At 43.7% G+C, this 19,433-nt stretch overlaps 1 protein-coding gene across 2 annotated transcripts in view; it reads left to right on the plus strand.

Annotated features, from left to right (window-relative positions):
• The window catches only part of UNC45A (unc-45 myosin chaperone A), a 1,636,854-nt gene that overhangs the window by 1,001,707 nt on the left and 615,714 nt on the right, over positions 1-19,433 (plus strand). The window lies entirely within an intron of this gene.

The following is a 19,433-nucleotide window of genomic DNA, read 5'->3' on the forward strand; positions in this document are numbered from 1 at the left end:
TTTCGAAGACTCTGATGCTGAGGAGTCTATTCCCTCGGTCTCCCCCCCCCCCCGAGGATTACTCTTTTGGGGAAACCCTGCATACATTGAGGTAACACTTTCACTGGGAAGGCCAAGATTACTCAGATTCCAAGAAAAGGCTCAGGGAATTTCTTCTGCTCCCCCAGCATAGGCCCCTGGCTATCCCTCCTGTTTTAGATATTTTGGATGATGTGTACACAGAAGCCAGCCTTAATCCAGATTCTTTACCTCCAGCCCCTGTTAAACCAGACAGGTATTTCCGGGTTCCTGATTCTCACCATTTCCTTTATAAAAGCCATACTGCTGACCCAGAAACTATTTCACAGGGTCCCAAAGGAATTAAGGTAAGGCCTCTACTGCTAAAAACCCTTTACCTTCAGAGAGAGATTCCAGAGCATTAGAAAGGTGGGGGAAAAAGGTGTATACCTCTGCCACTTTAACCATGAGGGCATTAAACTGTCAATTCCATATGTTAAAGTACCAACAGTTTTTGTTATCTCAGTTGAAAATCAAAATGACACCAACAGAACAATCAGATTTGAAAGAGTTGCAGGATTTGTTGCATGGTGCAGAGCAAGTGGATAAACATACCTTGCAGTGTGGTTTTGATGCTTTAGAGGCCTCATGTAGAGCTGCTGTTACGGGGTCTGTTATATGTAGACATGCTTGGCTCAAAGAGCAAACCTTACCAGATCACGTCAAAGCAAAACTATTAGATGCACCACTTCAAAAAGATGTATTGTTTGGTGTTAAAGCTGAGGAGGTGCTAAAGAAAATGGAGGAAAAAGCGAAATCAATGCAAACAGTGAAAGATTTCCTGCAGGTACAACCTCCACGTTTCAGCAGAAGCTGGCCTTGAAAAAATTGGTCCTTTCTAGCCACGGACAGACCTCAAAGGGGCAGATACAGACGCCCAAGGGGTAGAGGGCAACCTCAAGGATCTTACAGAGCAAGACGGTGGTAAGCACCAACCCCAAGAGGTGGCAAAGATAGATCACAGGCATTTAGAAAACAGACACAATGACTTCCCCCTATACCTGCCAAGCAAACTTTTAATAGCAGCACCTTTGGGCGGAAAACTGGTATTATTTTCAAAAAATTGGCATATTGTTACAAAAGACAAATGGATTCTGGACATCATAGACAGAGGCTACAGGGTCCACTTTCACACCCTTCCAAAAATGAGAGGCATGCCAAACCTGCCACAAAATCAAAGGGCAGAGGCACAAAGACAAATTTCCGCTCTCATGGATATGAAAGCGATTCAAGAGGTACCTGCAAAAGAACAAGGTCAAGGTTTTTATTCCAGACTATTCCTGGTACCAAGGAAAGACAAAGATTGGAGACCTATCTTAGACCTATCCATCCTAAACACATATCTATAGGTGCCAAAATTCAAGATGCTCACATTACAGCAGCTTCTTCCCATGCTGGGCAAGGAGTCTTGGCTGGTAACAGTGGACCTCAAGGAGGCATACCTGCATGTCCCTATCAGACAAGATTGCAGAAGATACCTCAGATTTCTTGCAGGTTCAACCCATTACCAGTTCTCTGCATTGCCCTTTGGCTTATCTACTGCGCCCAGAGTGTTTATGAAATGCCTGGCATCAGTAATTGCCTTCTGCAGACTACAAGGAATACAAATATACTCATATCTGGACGACTGCCTGATCCAAGCGGACAGCAAGGACATTCTATTGCAGCATCTGGCGTTTGTAATAAAACTGTTAAACTTCCTGGGATACACAGTGAACAAAAATAAATCAAAACTAATACCTTCTCAACAGATAATTTTCCTGGGTGCCAGCTTGAATACAACCACCCAGATGGCCTACCTCACGCCAGACAAACAAGGGCAACTGTCTTAATACTTCAGCAAAATGGCAACTTTTACCAGGCTAACTACAAGGAAAGTCCTGCAGGCTCTGGGATTCAAGGCATCTTGCATCCTACTAATCCCATGTGCAAAGCTGCATATGAGGAAACTTCAACGGTACCTAAAAAACTTATGGTCTCAACACAGCCACAGCTTGGAAACAATTATACCACTTATTCCATGCCTTCAAAAGGAACTTTTGTGGTGGGCTCAAGCATGCCAAAGAAACACAGGTCTCCCTTTCTGTGTACCTCAAGCAACTCAAATAATCACAACAGACACCTCAGACTACGCCTGGGGAGCACACATGGCAAATCAGTGCATTCAGGGAAAATGGTCCCAAAAAGAGAAACACCTACACATCAACCAAAAGGAGATGCTAGCCGTGCAAAATGCTCTTATGACCTTCAAAGACCTACTGCATCCAGGCCAGTTATTGATAAGGACAGACAACACCACAGTTATGTGGTACATAAACAAACAGGGGGGAACTCATTCATATACCCCCTGTGCAAGCAAGCCATGACCCTATGGAACACAGCACTGGAATTACAAATTCAACTACAGGCACAATTCTTGCCAGGGAAGGAAAACACACTGGCAGACAACCTAAGCAGAAATATGACAGATCCACACGAATGGAAGTTGCATCCTCAAGTTTTCACAAAGATAACTCAAGCATGGGGACGGCCAGACGTAGATCTATTTGCTACCCACAGTAATTACCAGTTGAAAAAATTTTGTTCAAGGACCTATCATCCACAGGCCTGGAAAGTGGACGCACTTTCTTTCAATTGGACAACATTGACAGTCTATGCCTTCCCGCCTCTTCCTCTACTGACCAAGGTTCTATTAAAAGCCAGAGTAGAGAGGCCACAAATGATTCTCATTGCTCCTGACTGGCCATGACAACACTGGTATCCGCTCCTAAAGAGCTTGACACACTCCCCACCATGGATCCTACCTCTAGTCCCTCTTCTGTTGTCCCAGCACAACTACAAAACCCTTCACAGCCAGCTCAAAACCCTAAATCTAGCTGCATGGAGAATTCCTTAATTTCCCAACAGACTCTGCTCTCCAAGGAGGTGCAGGATGTCATCTTGGAGGCCAGAAGACCTTCTACTAGAAAAGCCTACTCCGACAAATGGAAACGATTTTGTTCCTGGAATCAAGAAAAGGGCCAGAATCCTTGGGTAATAAATATACCTCAAATTTTACAGTACCTAGCTGAGCTGTTGAACAGTGGACTTTCCTTCTCCTCTATCAAGATCCACGCTTCAGCCATTTCTGCACAATACAACACAGACCCTCCTTTATTCTCACATCCTCTCTTAAGGCAGTTCCTCAGAGGGGCAAAAAATATAAAACCCCCAAGGAAACCACCAGTTCCAGCTTGGGACCTCAATTTTGTATTGGAAAAGCTGACCCTTCCCCCCCCTTTAAGCCAGCTTCTTCGACAGAGCTACAATACTTGTCATGGAAAACAGCCTTCCTTCTGGCTATCACCTCAGCACGCAGGGTTTTGGAGCTACAGGCCCTCATGGCTGTGCAACCATTCATCATTTTCCATCAGGACAGTTTCCTTACGAACCAACCCTACCTTTATGCCAAAGGTAGTATCCAGTGTAGCTTTGAATCAGACTATCCACTTACCTACCTTTTATCCAAATCCACAGAACAAAGGGGAAAGACTACTACATTCCTTGGACATTCACAGACAGCTTCGTTATTATTTGGACAGAACAAAGCCATTCAGGAAATCTGAGCAACTCTTTGTGTCCTATGCTACAGGTGCTCAAGGAAAGGCTATTTCCAAACAGACAATTTCAAAATGGATAGCCCACTGCATACACTTTTGTTACTCATTTCAGGGAAAAACTGTGCCTGCATACATCAGATCCCACTCCACCAGGGCCACAGCTACCTCTGCAGCTTTCCTCAGGGGGGGGTCCCTACCAAGGACATTTTGGAAGCAGCTACTTGGAGTTCAGTGCACACTTTCTCCAAGCACTACCACCTTCCACTTTACTCTAAATCTAGACCGGGCTTTGCCACAGCAGTCTTGCAGGGCATCCTTGCTCCTCCTAGTTCCACTTAGTGCCTACCACCCTTACTTAGCTTTGGGATTCTTCCCATCTGTAATGACTGCAGCTGTATGCACGATGAACATAGTAAAATTTTGTACCTACCATAAATGTAGATGTTCGAGTGCTCATACAGCTGCAGTCCAGGTTACCCCCCCTCTGTCCCCTCTTAGGACAGGCCTTATGACAAACACCTTTATCATACAACCTATTTGGGGTATTCTTTTATGGTGTATTTGCTTGCAACTACTGTTTTTTGATTTATCTATATTGCATGTTTGCATAACATTATGTTTTGCCTTCCTTCTGGGGGCACCTGACATCTGGGGCAAGAAAAACTGAAGAAAATGGCGCCGGCTGCCTCTTTTATACCCCTGCCGCACTGACGTCAGGGAAGAAGCGACGACAACCGACGCCAGACCTAGACTTTGGAATTCGGCCGACCGAGGACCCGCCTGACGGCAGGATAACCCATCTGTAACGACTGCAACTGTATGAGCACTCGAACATCTACATTTATGGTAGGTACAAAACTGTACTTTTCGGTGCGGGAGGATCGGATGGTCCCTCCGAATCCATCTACCCCTTCTCGTCGGAGCCATGGTGCTTTCGATGCCATGAGGAGAGTCCTGTCTCCTAAGACATCATCGACACTAGTTCGGGCTTCCTTCTCCCCTCAAGCTCCTGTGTCCACTTCTGCTTCTAACGGTCCCCCTAAGCGTAGAGGCCCCGAGCCTCAAGTGGCCCCCACAGGGCATCCCCTGCTCTTCTGAGACCTCCCTAGATCCCCACACTGAGGAGGTACCCAGGAAGAGACTGTGCAAGAGGAGGCACTTAGACTCCCCACAGGAGTCTTTGACATCCGACACGGACTTGGATGAGTCAGAAGGGTCCCCTCAATCCTCCTCTGAGGATATCTCCTTTGCGGAGATATTAGAGATCCTTAGTCAGAGGGGAAATTGGCAGTCCAAAACCCCTACTGAGGACGAGTCAGTGCTCTTTAAGGCTTTTGGGTATCAACCTTCCACTTCTTGCGTGTCTCCGCCTTACAATGAGCTCATGGAGCTGATCTCTCGTAAGGCGTGGGAGTCACCGGAGGCCATGGAACCTGTCGCTCAGAAGCTGAATAAGTTCATCTCTGCCCCGGTTGACAAAGCCTTTTTGACCAAAGGAGTGCCTGTTGATGCCATGGTGGTAGCTGCAGCCACCAAAAAGGAAGTGTCTGAAACATCCGCATCTATCCATCCTCCTAACAGAGAGTCTAGGATCATGGATAGATATGGGAAATGCATGTTTAGTTCAGCAACTTTTTCTCTGCGATCGCTGAACTATTTAACCCATTTTACGAAACTGCAAAGAGATCTCCTGAAAGAGCTAGGAGATACTCTCCAGGGTACGGTAGCTGCAGGTGTTGCCGACAAAAACACACAGCTCGCTACCCTAAACTCTGTTGTAAACTTATCCATGCATCTCATATCTTATGCAGCTGATGGTTCGAGTAGAGCCGCTAGTTCAGGCATTGCTCTGCGGAGACAAGCCTGGATGTGTCTCTGTTCCTTTGCAGAACCCTTTAAGTCTTCCTTTATCAACACGCCATTTGATGGTTCATCTCTGTTTGGGCCTAAAGTAAAGGAAACTTTAACCAGGTGTGAGCAGGAAGACAAGACCCTATCTGCTGTTGAAGTCCATTTTTCTACCCTTACTTGGCCCTACCCCAAGGGCCCTAGGGGAGGGAAAATGTGGTTCCAAAAAGCACAGGGAGCCTTTCAGGACACACGTGGCGAAACCCCCTCTAGAGGCAGAGGAGGGGGTTATAACGGAAGACGCCACCCGAGCGGCAGAGGGGGTCCGCAGCAACAGGGTGACAGAGGCCAGTTTTCTGGTCAGCCCTACCAGCGCGCCTGAAAGGGGGTCCGACTGTTCGGCTCTGGAGGCAGTCGGGGGTCGCTTGTCTTTGTACCCAGTAGCCTGGTTAAGCATAACATCAGAAACATGGGTACAAAGCATCATTTCCAGAGGATATTGAATACCGTTCTCTTTCCCACCTACTCCTGTAAGCAGAATCCCAGATGTTCCGCCCAGTCTCAGGGAACAAGCAATCGTAGAGGTCCAAAAATTGCTAGAAAAAAGAGTCATCCAACCAGTTCCAGCAGACCAAGTTGGATTCGGAACTTACTCAAGATTCTTTTTGGTACCAAAGAAAACAGGGGACTGGAGACCTGTCTTGGACCTCAGCAGACTCAACCAATTTGTAAAGAAAGAGAAGATGTCCTTCAACGATGCATCTGCAGTCCTAACAAATGGGTTGATTCAGCAACACACCAACAGTCAGATTCCACCAACGCTCTTTATTCAACGATCTGGTACCTCGGCCATTCGCCTTCAAAGGATCACATTACAACTTTCAATATGAGCTCTTTATATAACTAATTGATAAATTAACAATTAGTTTAATTGAGTATCAAAATTTAAAGTGATCTTTGCAACAAAATTAAATAAATCATGACAAATACTTATATTAGTTTATATAAACTGCTATCAAAAAACTTTTCTATCTTATTCTATAATTTTATAATTTTTCTTCCTTTTATAATCAATGAAATACAAATCTTAAATAATTTTTACATCAAAATGAATAAATAAATAAATAATAACATATTATTATAGTCAATATAAACTATTTTCAACCAAATAATTCACTTTCAGTAGATCAACAAGCACATGTAAATTCATTGGTATAAATGTACAAAAATTATACCAAAAACATAATTATATACGAAATACAATAGTTAATGTCCTATATAAATTTCCTATCATAACAAATTGTATCCATATAAATGAATATGAAATAATGACATAATATATCTGTTTATTATTCCCAAAGTTACTAAAATTAAATAACAATATGCATAATATGTGCAAAATTGCTCTCCCAAAGTATAATTAAAGACCCAGCTCCTGATTGAGACCAAATGGTTTCAAAGTTTTATATTTCATTATCATCCTTGTTTCCAATTCTAAAAGTTTAGCTACTATATCATCTCCCTTGCGAATAAAAGGTTTCCCCAGTACACTAAATCTTAGACTATTACTGCAACCATCATGAACGTCCAAAAAATGCTTAGCAACAGGACCGGTGACATTCAAGTTTCTTATATCCTTAAGATGTTCTAGGATCCTAGTTTTGATCATCCTTTTAGTTTGTCCTACATACCAAATGTCCCTACATGAACAGCCTATTATGTATACTACACTAGTAGATTTGCAATTGAAAAAAAGTTTAGAAGTGTGATATATATTATTAATAGTATCAATATTGATTGCTCTATTGCATATACTGCATGAACCACAAGCAAAAGTGCCCACCCTCACAGGGGTAGATGTAATATGCTTTACAAAATTATTATTCAAAATTTCTCTTAAATTCTTTCCCCTTCTGAAAGAAAAATTCACTTGGTTGGGAAACAATTCACCAATGTTATCATCTTCACAGATCAAGTACCAAAATTTTCTAACTAATGAGACTAATGTATTAGAAAAAGGGGAAAATTTGGTTATAAAAAACACTTTCTCAGCATTATTTTTTACTCTAATTTCCCTTTTATCAGGATATGTTATGATGTTTTCCCTTCTATCAGCTAATTTTATGTTCTTGATCACACTATCTCTACATTCTAATAGTGTGTTATAATCATATCCTCTATCCAATAGTCTATTAAGTACTATATCTAATTCTCCATCTATATCCTCCTTAACACTGGTATGATCCCGAATTCTTTTGAATTCCCCGTATGGTAGGGCCTTTATTAAATGCTGAGGATGCATACTAGTAGCATGTAAGAACAAATTCACTGAGGTTTCCTTCCTGAATGGTTTAAACTCAATTTTATTGTCCCTCTCAAACAAAACTAGATCTAAAAAGTTAATCTTATTTCTATTGGTTTCATATGAAAATTGTAAATTGTGTTCATTTTGATTTAACATTTCAAAAAAATCCATAAATTCACAAATATCTCCCTTGCAAATAAAAATTAAATCGTCTATAAAACGTTTATACAAGATTACTTTGTTCTTGAAAAAATTAGTAGAGTAAATGTATTTTTTCTCAAAGTAATCCATATATATGATGGCATATGCTGGTGCATATGCTGCACCCATTGCTGTACCCTTTACTTGCAGGTAATATGTGTTATTGAAACAGAAATAGCTATGAGTTAAACAAAACTCCAAAAGGGTAATGAGAAAACTAGTTTTAGGTCCCTCACCCATCATGTTTAATATAGATTCCAAACCCCATTTGGTGTTAATATTGGTGTATAAAGACTTAATATCTACAGTGACCCAATAATAATCAAAGTTCCATTCAGATTCATCAGATTATTAATCAAGTCCTGTGTGTTCCTTATGTGAGCTGTTATCTTACATAAATAGGTCTTCAGTTGCGAGTCCAAAAACAAGTTAACATTTTCCAAGAAAGAACCTATCCCAGAAATAATAGGTCTACCTGGAGGTTCTTCCAAATTTTTATGAATTTTAGGTAGTGCATACATAATCGGTGTTACTGGTTTTTGGACATACAATTTTTTAACATCTGTGTGCGTAAAAAAACCCAAACGCTCACCTTTTTCAAGTAAAAATAACAGCTCATCATTAAAGGACAACATAGGGTCACTGTCCAATTTTCTATATTCATCAGAATTCAACAACAGTCTATTCACCATATTCAAATATTTTATTCTGTCCATTATGACCCAATTACCACCCTTATCAGCAGGTTTGAAAATATATTCATTTTTAACTGATTTCAAAACTTTTAAAGCTTGCCATTCATTCTTATTTAAGTTAAAACATTTCTTATTTTGCAAAATTCACTAAATAATGCTTCAACTTCCCTTAAGAGAACCTTTTGAAAGGTTGAAATTGCAGGTACAGAAATGTAAGGCATGAAGGTATTTACCCTTTTAAGTTCAGGTAATATTAACCTACCATATCCGGTACAAAAGTCAACATTTTCAACATTTTCATCACTGGATAAGTCATTGTTAACATCCAATAAATTAGGTTCTAACTCATAGTTGTAAATAGACAAATTGCATAAATCATCATCTATTTCTGAATCACTAGATTGTTCATTAATAATAGCAGTGCACATATTAGATCTTTCCTTTTTAAAAAAATGAACTCTTAATAACAATTTTCTAATGAACCGTTTAACATCAAAATAAATATCAGCTAATGATGGGAAGAATGTAGGAACAAACTTACTTCCCTTGTGTAATACACTCTGCATATCAGAACTCATTACTAAGTTAGACAGGTTAACACAATATAGAGGAAGTCCGTTAGAAACTGCTGTTGACAAACCTTCATTTAAGTTTATTTCTTCCCCTCCTTCCGTTCCTCCCATTTCTTCCCTTGCTGTAATCGTCAGTTTGAAAGTTGTCACTGTTGCAGCTGCCAGACCCTGAAGTGACCTCACGATTTACAGTTCTGCTCACCGCCGTTGTTGTTTCAGCAAAAGAAACATTTTTAGAAGTATTACCCTCCGTTGATGAAGCCGAAGACGCTGATAAACCTCTGCGTTTAGTTCTTTGACACCAGTGAGATGACGTGCTGGTGAAGAAGTGATTTCGATTGGAAGATGTAGAGTGGTGGTTGAGGTATCTAACTCTGCTCCTATAAAAACGGTATGCTGTGATGGCAATAAGGCAGACTTTTCAAAGTTGATTGTAATGCCTAATTGATGGCAGTGTGTCAGAGTATATTGTGCTGCCTGAGTCAATTGATGCCTGGTGGTAGCAGTGAGGAGCCATTCATCTAGGTATGGAAACACCTGGGATCCTAGACGCCTCAGGTGAGCCGTGACCACTGCCATGCATTTGGTGAACGCCCTGGGGGCTGTAGTGACACCAAAGGGCAGGGCTCGAAACTGGTAATGATTGGCTCCCAGCCAGAAATGCAGGTGACCTCTGGAGCGTCTGTTCATCTTTATGTGATAGTACGCATCCTTGAGATCTGTGGAGCACATCCAATCACCTTTCCCTAGGAAGGGAAGAATGGACTGAAGCGTGACCACTGGAAAAGTACAGTTTTGTACCTACCATAAATGTAGATGTCCGAGAGGTATGCATCTGCAGTCCTAACAAATGGGTTGTCCTGGCCTCAGGCAGCCCTTCGGTCGGCCGGATTCCAAAGTCTGCGTCTGGCCTCGGCTGATGTCGCACTTCACCCGACGTCATAGCTGCAGTTCAGCGGGTATAAAGGCATCAGCCGATGCCATTTTCCTCAGTCTTTCTTGCCGCGTGGCACCCGAAGCAGAAGCTGTTCGCAAGTGCCGGTCGGTCAGAACCAGAGATTGCTACTACCGAAGACTTCTAAAAAGCTAAATACCCCGTTGGGGACTCTTTCTTGCCTCAGCCGATGTCAGAAAAAGTGAATAACTGTTTAACTTGTGGGAAACAAATACCTCATAAAGATTTCCACTCTTACTGCCTACCTTGTTTAGGCCCAGACCACGACGTAGCAGCCTGTCTAGCCTGTGCTTCTTTCAACCGACGGACACTTAGATGTCGGTCGGAATTTGCTGAGGAGTTTTTCGCCCGCTTTTGCTTACAACATGCCGTCGGAAACTCCGACTTCACAATTAGCTAAAAAGCGCAAGGAAAAGGACCGACACTCGCGGTCCGCGGTTTCGGCCGAAACCGCGGTTAAGTCAACCACGAGTGTCTCGGTTTCGGCTGAAACCGAGCCCTCGGTTCTTCCTTCGGCCGAAAGCATGCCTCCCACCGAGGCCTCATCCAGCATGGCTGAATCTGCTACTGAAATTCCACCTGCTCTTACAGGTTCACAGGATTTATCTGATACTATCCCTTTAGATATATCCACTCCTGCACGTGGAGCTGCTAGGCCCCCTGCATCCATGTCGATTAAGGCTTTTGCCAGGGCTAAAGCAGCAAAATCAACCAAGACTGTGCCTATTAAGACCCCCTCTCACAGGCCTAGCTCTAGTACTCAAATGCTTAGTCTAGCAGAGGATCTCATTTCTTTGATCAGGGATCCCAACCTCACCCTGACAGGGCCTCTCACCCACCTCCAGAGAAGAGGCCTAGAGCAGAGCCCCCTGAGCCAGTTTCTTCAGATTACTCTTCTGATGATTCAGAAAATACAAACTCTCCAGAAGGCCCTTATTCTCCTTATGAGGACTCTGATGCAGAAGACTCCATTCCTTCTGCCTCTCCGCCTGAGGAATTTTCTTTTGGGGAAACCTTGCATGCTATGAGGGAACAATTTCAATGGCAGGGCCAGGATTTTTCAGAATCTAGGAAAAGGCTTAGGACCTTTTTGCATTTGCCACAGCATAGGCCTTTAGCCATTCCTCCAGTACTTACTGTTGTGGATGATGCATTTAATGAGGCTTGTACTGCCCCTGATTCACTTCCTCCGGCCCCTGCTAAGCCCGACAGGTACTACAGGGTTCCGGACACACATTATCATTTGTATAAGACTCCTTTTGCAGATCCTGAAACTATTTCACAGGGACCCAAGGCTGTAGCAGCTACCTCTGCCAAAAACCCGTTCCCCTTTGAAAGGGAATCTAGGGCCTTAGAGAGATGGGGTAAAAAAGTTTATACTTCTGCTACTCTTTCGGCTAGTGCCTTAAACTGTCAATTCCACATGTTTCAGTATCAGGAATTTATGTTAGACCAGTTAACTAAAAAACTGTCCTCGCCTGATCCATTAGACAAAAAGTCTCTTCAGGAAATGGTACATAACATACAGCAGGTCAGTAATCATTCCTTAAAATGCGGCTATGATGCACTGGAGGCTTCCTTTAGATCAGCTATGACTGGTACAGTGATCAGAAGGCATGCATGGTTAAAAGAGCAGTCCTTACCAGACCATGTAAAATCAAAGCTCCTAGATGCTCCCATGGATAAGCATAATTTGTTTGGCTCACCTGCACAGCAGGTGCTGAAGAAGGTGGAAGAGAAAGCAAAATCTGTCCAGACAGTCAAGGATTTCTTACAGGTCCAGCCTCCAAGGTTTAGTAGGAACTGGCCTTCCAAGAATTGGTCCTTTCCAGACACCACCAGAGCACAGAGAGGCAGGAATAGGCGCCCAAGAGGCAGAGGTCAATCCAGAGGTGCCTACAGGGGACGTCAGTGGCTGCCACAGATCCAGCCACTACCACTTCCACAGGACAATCACAGTGACTTGGCTCTGAGACCGCCTACCAGGGAACAACTAGATGCACCCTTAGGCGGAAAGCTAGCCTTATTTTCAGTAAACTGGCATTACATCACAGGAGACAAATGGATTTTACAGACAATAGACAAAGGTTACAGGTTTCACTTCCATACTCTATCAAGGAAGAGAGGAATGCCAAACCTACCTCCAAATCAAAAGACAAAAGCTCTAGAACAAATAGACAACTTAATAAGGATGAGAGCTATAGAAAAGGTACCGTCTATGGAACAAGGGCAAGGATTTTACTCCAGACTTTTCCTGGTGCCAAGAAAAGAAAACCAATGGAGACCTATTCTAGACCTGTCCGCTCTGAACACATATCTCATTGTTCCAAAATTCAAGATGCTGACCCTACAGCAGCTTCTTCCCATGCTGGGCAAGGAGTCTTGGCTGGTAACTCTAGATCTCAAGGAGGCATACCTGCACGTCCCCATACGACCAAATTGCAGAAGATACCTCAGATTTCTTGCAGGATCAGAGCATTATCAATTCTCAGCATTGCCCTTTGGCTTATCTACTGCGCCCAGAGTATTCACGAAATGCCTGGCATCAGTAATTGCTCATTGCAGGCTTCAGGGAATTCAAATTTACCCTTACCTGGACGACTGCCTGTTACAAGCGGACAACAAAAAAAATTAGCAAAAGATTTGAAAAAGGTCATTCATCTGCTACAAGCCCTGGGATACACAGTCAATATAAAAAAGCCAAGGCTGATACCATCCCAGAGGATAACTTTCTTGGGTGCAGAACTGGACACATCAAATCAAATGGCATCCCTCACAGCAGAAAAGCAGAAGCACCTTCCTCTCTATTTCATGGCATTAACAACGCAGAACCTGCTAACAGCAAGGAAAGTCCTGCAAGCCCTGGGTTACATGGCATCCTGCATAATATTGATTCCACATGCCAGACTACATATGAGGAAGTTGCAATGGTACCTAAGGAATTTATGGTCTCAGCACAAGCACAGCCTAGAAACCCAAATTCCAATAATTCCATGCCTGAAGCAAGAATTCCAATGGTGGGCTCAGGCCTGTCAATTGAACAAAGGACTGCCCTTCCACAGCCCTCAACCAAGCCAGACTATCACCACGGACGCCTCAGACCTCGGTTGGGGGGCACACATGCTGGACAAGTGCATACAAGGCTTATGGACTCAAGACCAGCTGAACCTACACATAAATCAAAAGGAGATGCTGGCAGTAAAACTGGCAATTCAGACATTCAGACCGTTTCTTCAACAGGGTCAATTGCTGATAAGGACGGACAACACCACAGTTATGTGGTACATCAACAAACAGGAGGCACACATTCATACCCTCTATGCCGGATGGCAATGGACCTCTGGAATGTGGCCCTGAGCTTCAACATTCAGCTCCAGGCAATATTTGTACCAGGAAAAGAAAATATACTAGCAGACATCCTAAGCAGAACTACCACGGATGCCCACGAATGGATGCTGCATCCAGACATCTTCAAATCCATTACAAGGAAATGGGGACTACCAGAAATAGACTTATTCGCATCCCCACACAACCACCAATTGAAAAAATTCTGCACAAGGACATACCACCCTCTGGCTTGGAAGGTGGACTCCCTATCTTTCAGTTGGGAAAACCTGACAGCATATGCATTCCCACCTCTTCCTTTGATGCACAAGGTGCTATTGAAGATCAAAGAGGACCGTCCAAGGATCATCCTGATAGCTCCAGACTGGCAGAGGCAGCATTGGTACCCATTACTGAGGAGTATGTCTCAGGAACAAATATGGCCTCTGCCCCTAGTTCCCTTACTGCTAACACAGAACAACTTCAAAACCCTGCATCCAAACTTGAAAACGTTGCAGCTAGCTGCCTGGAACATTGCATAAGACAAAATAACCCAGATTTATCTCAAAGGGTTAAAGACATTATCTTGGAGGCTCGCAGACCCTCAACAAGGAAAACTTATTCAGCAAAATGGAAAAGATATCTCATTTGGAGTGCAGCTAAAGGAGAAGATGTGTCACTGGTAAACATGGCTAACATCCTGGAATACTTGGCAGAACTTTTCCACAATGGCCTGTCCTATTCTTCCATTAAGATTCATGCATCAGCTATTTCAGCAGAATACAACATGGACCCTCCAGTCTTCTCTCATCCTCTACTCAGGCAGTTTCTGAGAGGAATTAAAATGTCAAACCACCAAGGAAGCCACCATTGCCCCCATGGGACTTGAACTTTGTGCTGGAAAAGTTGACACTCCCTCCTTTTGAACCAGCAGCAACAGCAGAATTACAGTACTTATCATGGAAAACTGCTTTCCTGCTTGCAATCACTTCAGCAAGAAGGGTTTCTGAATTACAGGCATTAATGGCAGTACAGCCCTTCCTTATCTTCCATCAAGATAGAGTGTCCATGAGAACTAATCCTACTTTTATGCCAAAGGTGGTCTCCAGGGTATCTCTAAACCAAGCTATCCACCTACCTACATTCTTCCCCAACCCACAGAACAGGGGAGAAAGATTATTACATACCTTGGATGTACATAGGCAATTGCGCTACTACCTGGACAGAACCAAGAGCAATAGTAAAACTGACCAGCTACTGGTAGCATATGCAACAGGAATGGAAGGAAAAGCAATTTCAAAACAGACAATCTCAAAGTGGATAGGAAATTGCATTAGATTTTGTTACTCTTACCATGGAAATACAACTCCAGAAAACATCAGACCTCACTCCACAAGGGCTACAGCCACTACTACAGCTTTTTTACGAGGAGTGGCTACCAAAGACATTTTAGAGGCTGCTACTTGGAGCTCCGTGCATACATTTGCCAAGCATTATAATCTACCCTTATACTCCAGATCCCGAGCAGGTTTTGCCACTGCAGTTTTGCAAGGGATCTTAACTACACCATAATCTAATTATTACCTCCTCCCCCAGTTTGGCTATGGTATTCTACTCATTTGTTAGGACTGCAGATGCATCCTTGAAGGACATAGTACAGTTTTGTACCTACCATAAATGTAGATGTCCGAGAGGCATGCATCTGCAGTCAGGATTACCCACCCTCCTTCCCCTCTGTGGTACTCCTAGGGTATTTGCCCATCTTGTAGCTAGCTGGGGGAATCTATTATGGTGTATTTGTTTGTATATATGTATATACTTGTTTATTTCTATTTGCTCTCTATTGTTTGGAAACATTTGCATTTATCCAGATTTAGCCTTCTTAGAGGGCTCCTGGCATCTGGGGCAAGAAACACTGAGGAAAATGGCGTCGGCTGATGCCTTTATACCCACTGAACTGCAGCTATGACGTCGGGTGAAGTGCGACATCAGCCGAGGCCAGACCCAGACTTTGGAATCCGGCCGACCGAAGGGCTGCCTGAGGCCAGGACAACCCATTTGTTAGGACTGCAGATGCATACCTCTTGGACATCTACATTTATGGTAGGTACAAAACTGTACTTTTCCAGTGGTCACGCTTCAGTCCATTCTTCCCTTCCTAGGGAAAGGTGATTGGATGTGCTCCATAGATCTCAAGGACGCGTACTATCACATAAAGATGAACAGACGCTCCAGAGGTCACCTGCATTTCTGGCTGGGAGCCAATCATTACCAGTTTCGAGCCCTGCCCTTTGGTGTCACTACAGCCCCCAGGGTGTTCACCAAATGCATGGCAGTGGTCACGGCTCACCTGAGGCGTCTAGGATCCCAGGTGTTTCCATACCTAGATGAATGGCTCCTCACTGCTACCACCAGGCATCAATTGACTCAGGCAGCACAATATACTCTGACACACTGCCATCAATTAGGCATTACAATCAACTTTGAAAAGTCTGCCTTATTGCCATCACAGCATACCGTTTTTATAGGAGCAGAGTTAGATACCTCAACCACCACTCTACATCTTCCAATCGAAAGTCTCTCACTTCTTCACCAGCACGTCATCTCACTGGTGTCAAAGAACAAAGCTACAGCAGCAGAGGTCTTGAAGGTACTAGGGTTGATGGCGGCAGCAATCCTGGCTGTACCACTCGCAAGGATCCATATGCGAATCCTTCAGTGGCTCCTTTTCGCTCAGTGATCCTACCAAAAGCTACTGATGCACTACATGATTCTCATCACAGATTCTTGCAAGAGAGACCATCAGTGGAGGTTGACGTCTCTTCATGTTACAATCGGAAGACCCTTTGCCCCCCCCCCCCAGTAGCCACTGTGACCACGGATGCTTCCCTGATAGGGTGGGGGGGGCATTTTCAGGGAAAGACTGCCCAAGGCACATGGATGGATCAAGAGTCACATCTGCATATCAATGTTCTGGAGTTGAGAGCGGTAATTCTGGCGTTGCAGTACTTTCAGGACTCTCTTCCTCTAGGGACAATTGCAATTCAGATGGACAACATGTCAGTGGTCTGGTACTTGAACAAACAAGGCGGAACCAAGTTTTACCCCCTTTGTCGAGAAGCACTCAGGGTATGGCAATGGGCTGTGTCATCCCACCGTTTTCTGATAGCAATGCACATCCCGGGGAAATCCAGCGTGATAGCAGACAAGCTAAGCAGGGCAATACTGTTGCCTCATGAGTGGTCTCTCAACCAACGAGTTGCGGATGTGATTTTCCGCAAATGGGCCAGCCTTGCTGCGACCTCTTTGCCAGTCACATCAATACCAAATGCAGAAGCTACTTTGCCCTAATACCACCTCCGGGACATTCCCCGAGAGATACACTCGTACACGATTGGCCTCCGGGTCTCCTATATGCATTCCCACCTATTCCATTGATACCCAAGGTTTTACAGAAAGCAAAGTCGCTGGGAAGGACAGTTATCCTCATAGCTCCCTACTGGCCTCGACAGATTTGGTTCCCCTTCCTTCACCATCATCTACTGGAGGATTTATGGATCCTGGACCCAGTTCCGGACCTTCTGACATTCCCACCTATTCCATTGATACCCAAGGTTTTACAGAAAGCAAAGTCGCTGGGAAGGACAGTTATCCTCATAGCTCCCTACTGGCCTCGACAGATTTGGTTCCCCTTCCTTCACCATCATCTACTGGAGGATCCATGGATCCTGGACCCAGTTCCGGACCTTCTGACATTCCCACCTATTCCATTGATACCCAAGGTTTTACAGAAAGCAAAGTCGCTGGGAAGGACAGTTATCCTCATAGCTCCCTACTGGCCTCGACAGATTTGGTTCCCCTTCCTTCACCATCATCTACTGGAGGATCCATGGATCCTGGACCCAGTTCCGGACCTTCTGACATTCCCACCTATTCCATTGATACCCAAGGTTTTACAGAAAGCAAAGTCGCTGGGAAGGACAGTTATCCTCATAGCTCCCTACTGGCCTCGACAGATTTGGTTCCCCTTCCTTCACCATCATCTACTGGAGGATCCATGGATCCTGGACCCAGTTCCGGACCTTCTGACACACCCCCATAAGGGGACCTCCATCCTTCACTGCAGTCCCTAAAACTGACTGCTTGGCTAATCCACTTCCCTTAATTGCCAGGCTTCATTCGCTCTCAGGTGATCCAAGACAAATCCTTTTGTCTTCTCTCAAGCCATCCGCCAGGAAACTGTACCGCAGTAAGTGGAACAGGTTCTCAATTTGGGCCAGTATATAGAAAATCGACCCTTTCCGAGCTCCTCTGTCGTCCATTTTAGAATTTTTGACAAAGATTTTTAAAGAAGGAGCAGCAGCTGCCACAGTTTGAGTCCAGTTAGCCACCATATCAAATTTCCACCTTGGATTCAATGGATTGAATGTTATGAGCCATAAGTTATCTAAGGCTTTTCTTAAAGGTGCCTTTCACATGAGACCTCCTGTCAAAATTCCTTATTCTCCCTGGAATTTGAATTTTATGCTGTCTCAAATTATTCTCCCCCCTTTCGAACCAGCATCTTCTTGTGATCTCAAATATTTGTCCTGGAAGACTATATTTCTGGTGGCCATTTCTTCTGCCCGCAGTGTGTCAGAACTTCAAGCATTATCTGTTAGGCCTCCTTACATGATTTTCCATGCTGATAGAGTATCTCTCAGAACAAACCCCTCCTTTTTACCTAAAGTCTGTTCTGAATCCAATATCATTCAGGTCATTGAGCTGCCAGTCTTTTTTCCCAACCACTCTAACAAATTGGAATACATGCTGCACAAACTTGATGTACACAGACAGCTCAGATTTTATCTTAACAGAACCAAGGATATTAGAAAATCAGATCAACGTTTTGTATCCTTTTCGAAAGCCAGAAAAGGTAATCCAGTGGCTAAAACAACTTTATCATCTAAATGGTTATCAGATTGTATATCCTTTGTTTATGCGAATGCTAGCATGCCATTGACACACAAACCTAAGGCTCATTCTACCAGAGCCGTTTCTACATCTTCTGCCTTTCAAGCTAAATTGCCCCTTGACAATATTTGTGCTGCAGCCACTTGGTCTAAGCCAGGGCTTCCTTTGGTTCCACTGTACTGAAAAACGTACTTCCATGAGCCACCCAAGATTGAGGGTGCTAGGGATGCTACCCATCAGTGAGAATAAACGGAGAGATATAACAACTTCACATTAAGAAGTTATATACTTACCATAACGTTCCATGTGAGTTGTTTATCTCGCCTTTATTCTCATGTCCCTCCCTCCTTCCCCCTCCTGGCTGACAGTTGGCTTAGAGGCTGGTACCATCCTGGTTATTCAATACTTCTTCTTCTCCTTCGGGAAGTGCTACCTTGTGGAAATAAATAAAAGGGTATATATACTCGCAGCAAACAAGATCTGAGGTAATTCCAGCAGTGCATTGTGGGATAAGGGGCTTGGTCTCGAGCTACTGGCCAACCTTGAGCTTTGCTGTCGGCCGTGTCGGAGCCGAGGATCAGCTGCGAACCCATCAGTGAGAATAAAGGTGAGATAAACAACTCACATGGAACATTATGGTAAGTACATAACTTCTTTTTATATAATATGTAATGTATGTTTAGGTTAACTAGATGATTGTGTATAAACAGGTTAGCATAGGTTCATAGGTTCATAGATTAGTACTAAGCTAACTGCCCTTGCGAGCCATTTTAAGCCAAGCCAATTATCCCTTGTGAGACTCAAACCCTGCACCTTGTGTTTGTAAGGCAAACACCTTAACCATTAGGCAGCATATTTGATCTATTTTGTTACGTTTTTATCAAGAAAGTACTGTCTTTAATGCTGAGTGGCTATCAGGAATCC

Source organism: Protopterus annectens, chromosome 7.part0 (genome assembly GCF_019279795.1).
Source record: "Protopterus annectens isolate FY-2018-M chromosome 7.part0, PAN1.0, whole genome shotgun sequence".
NCBI lineage: Eukaryota > Metazoa > Chordata > Ceratodontiformes > Protopteridae > Protopterus > Protopterus annectens.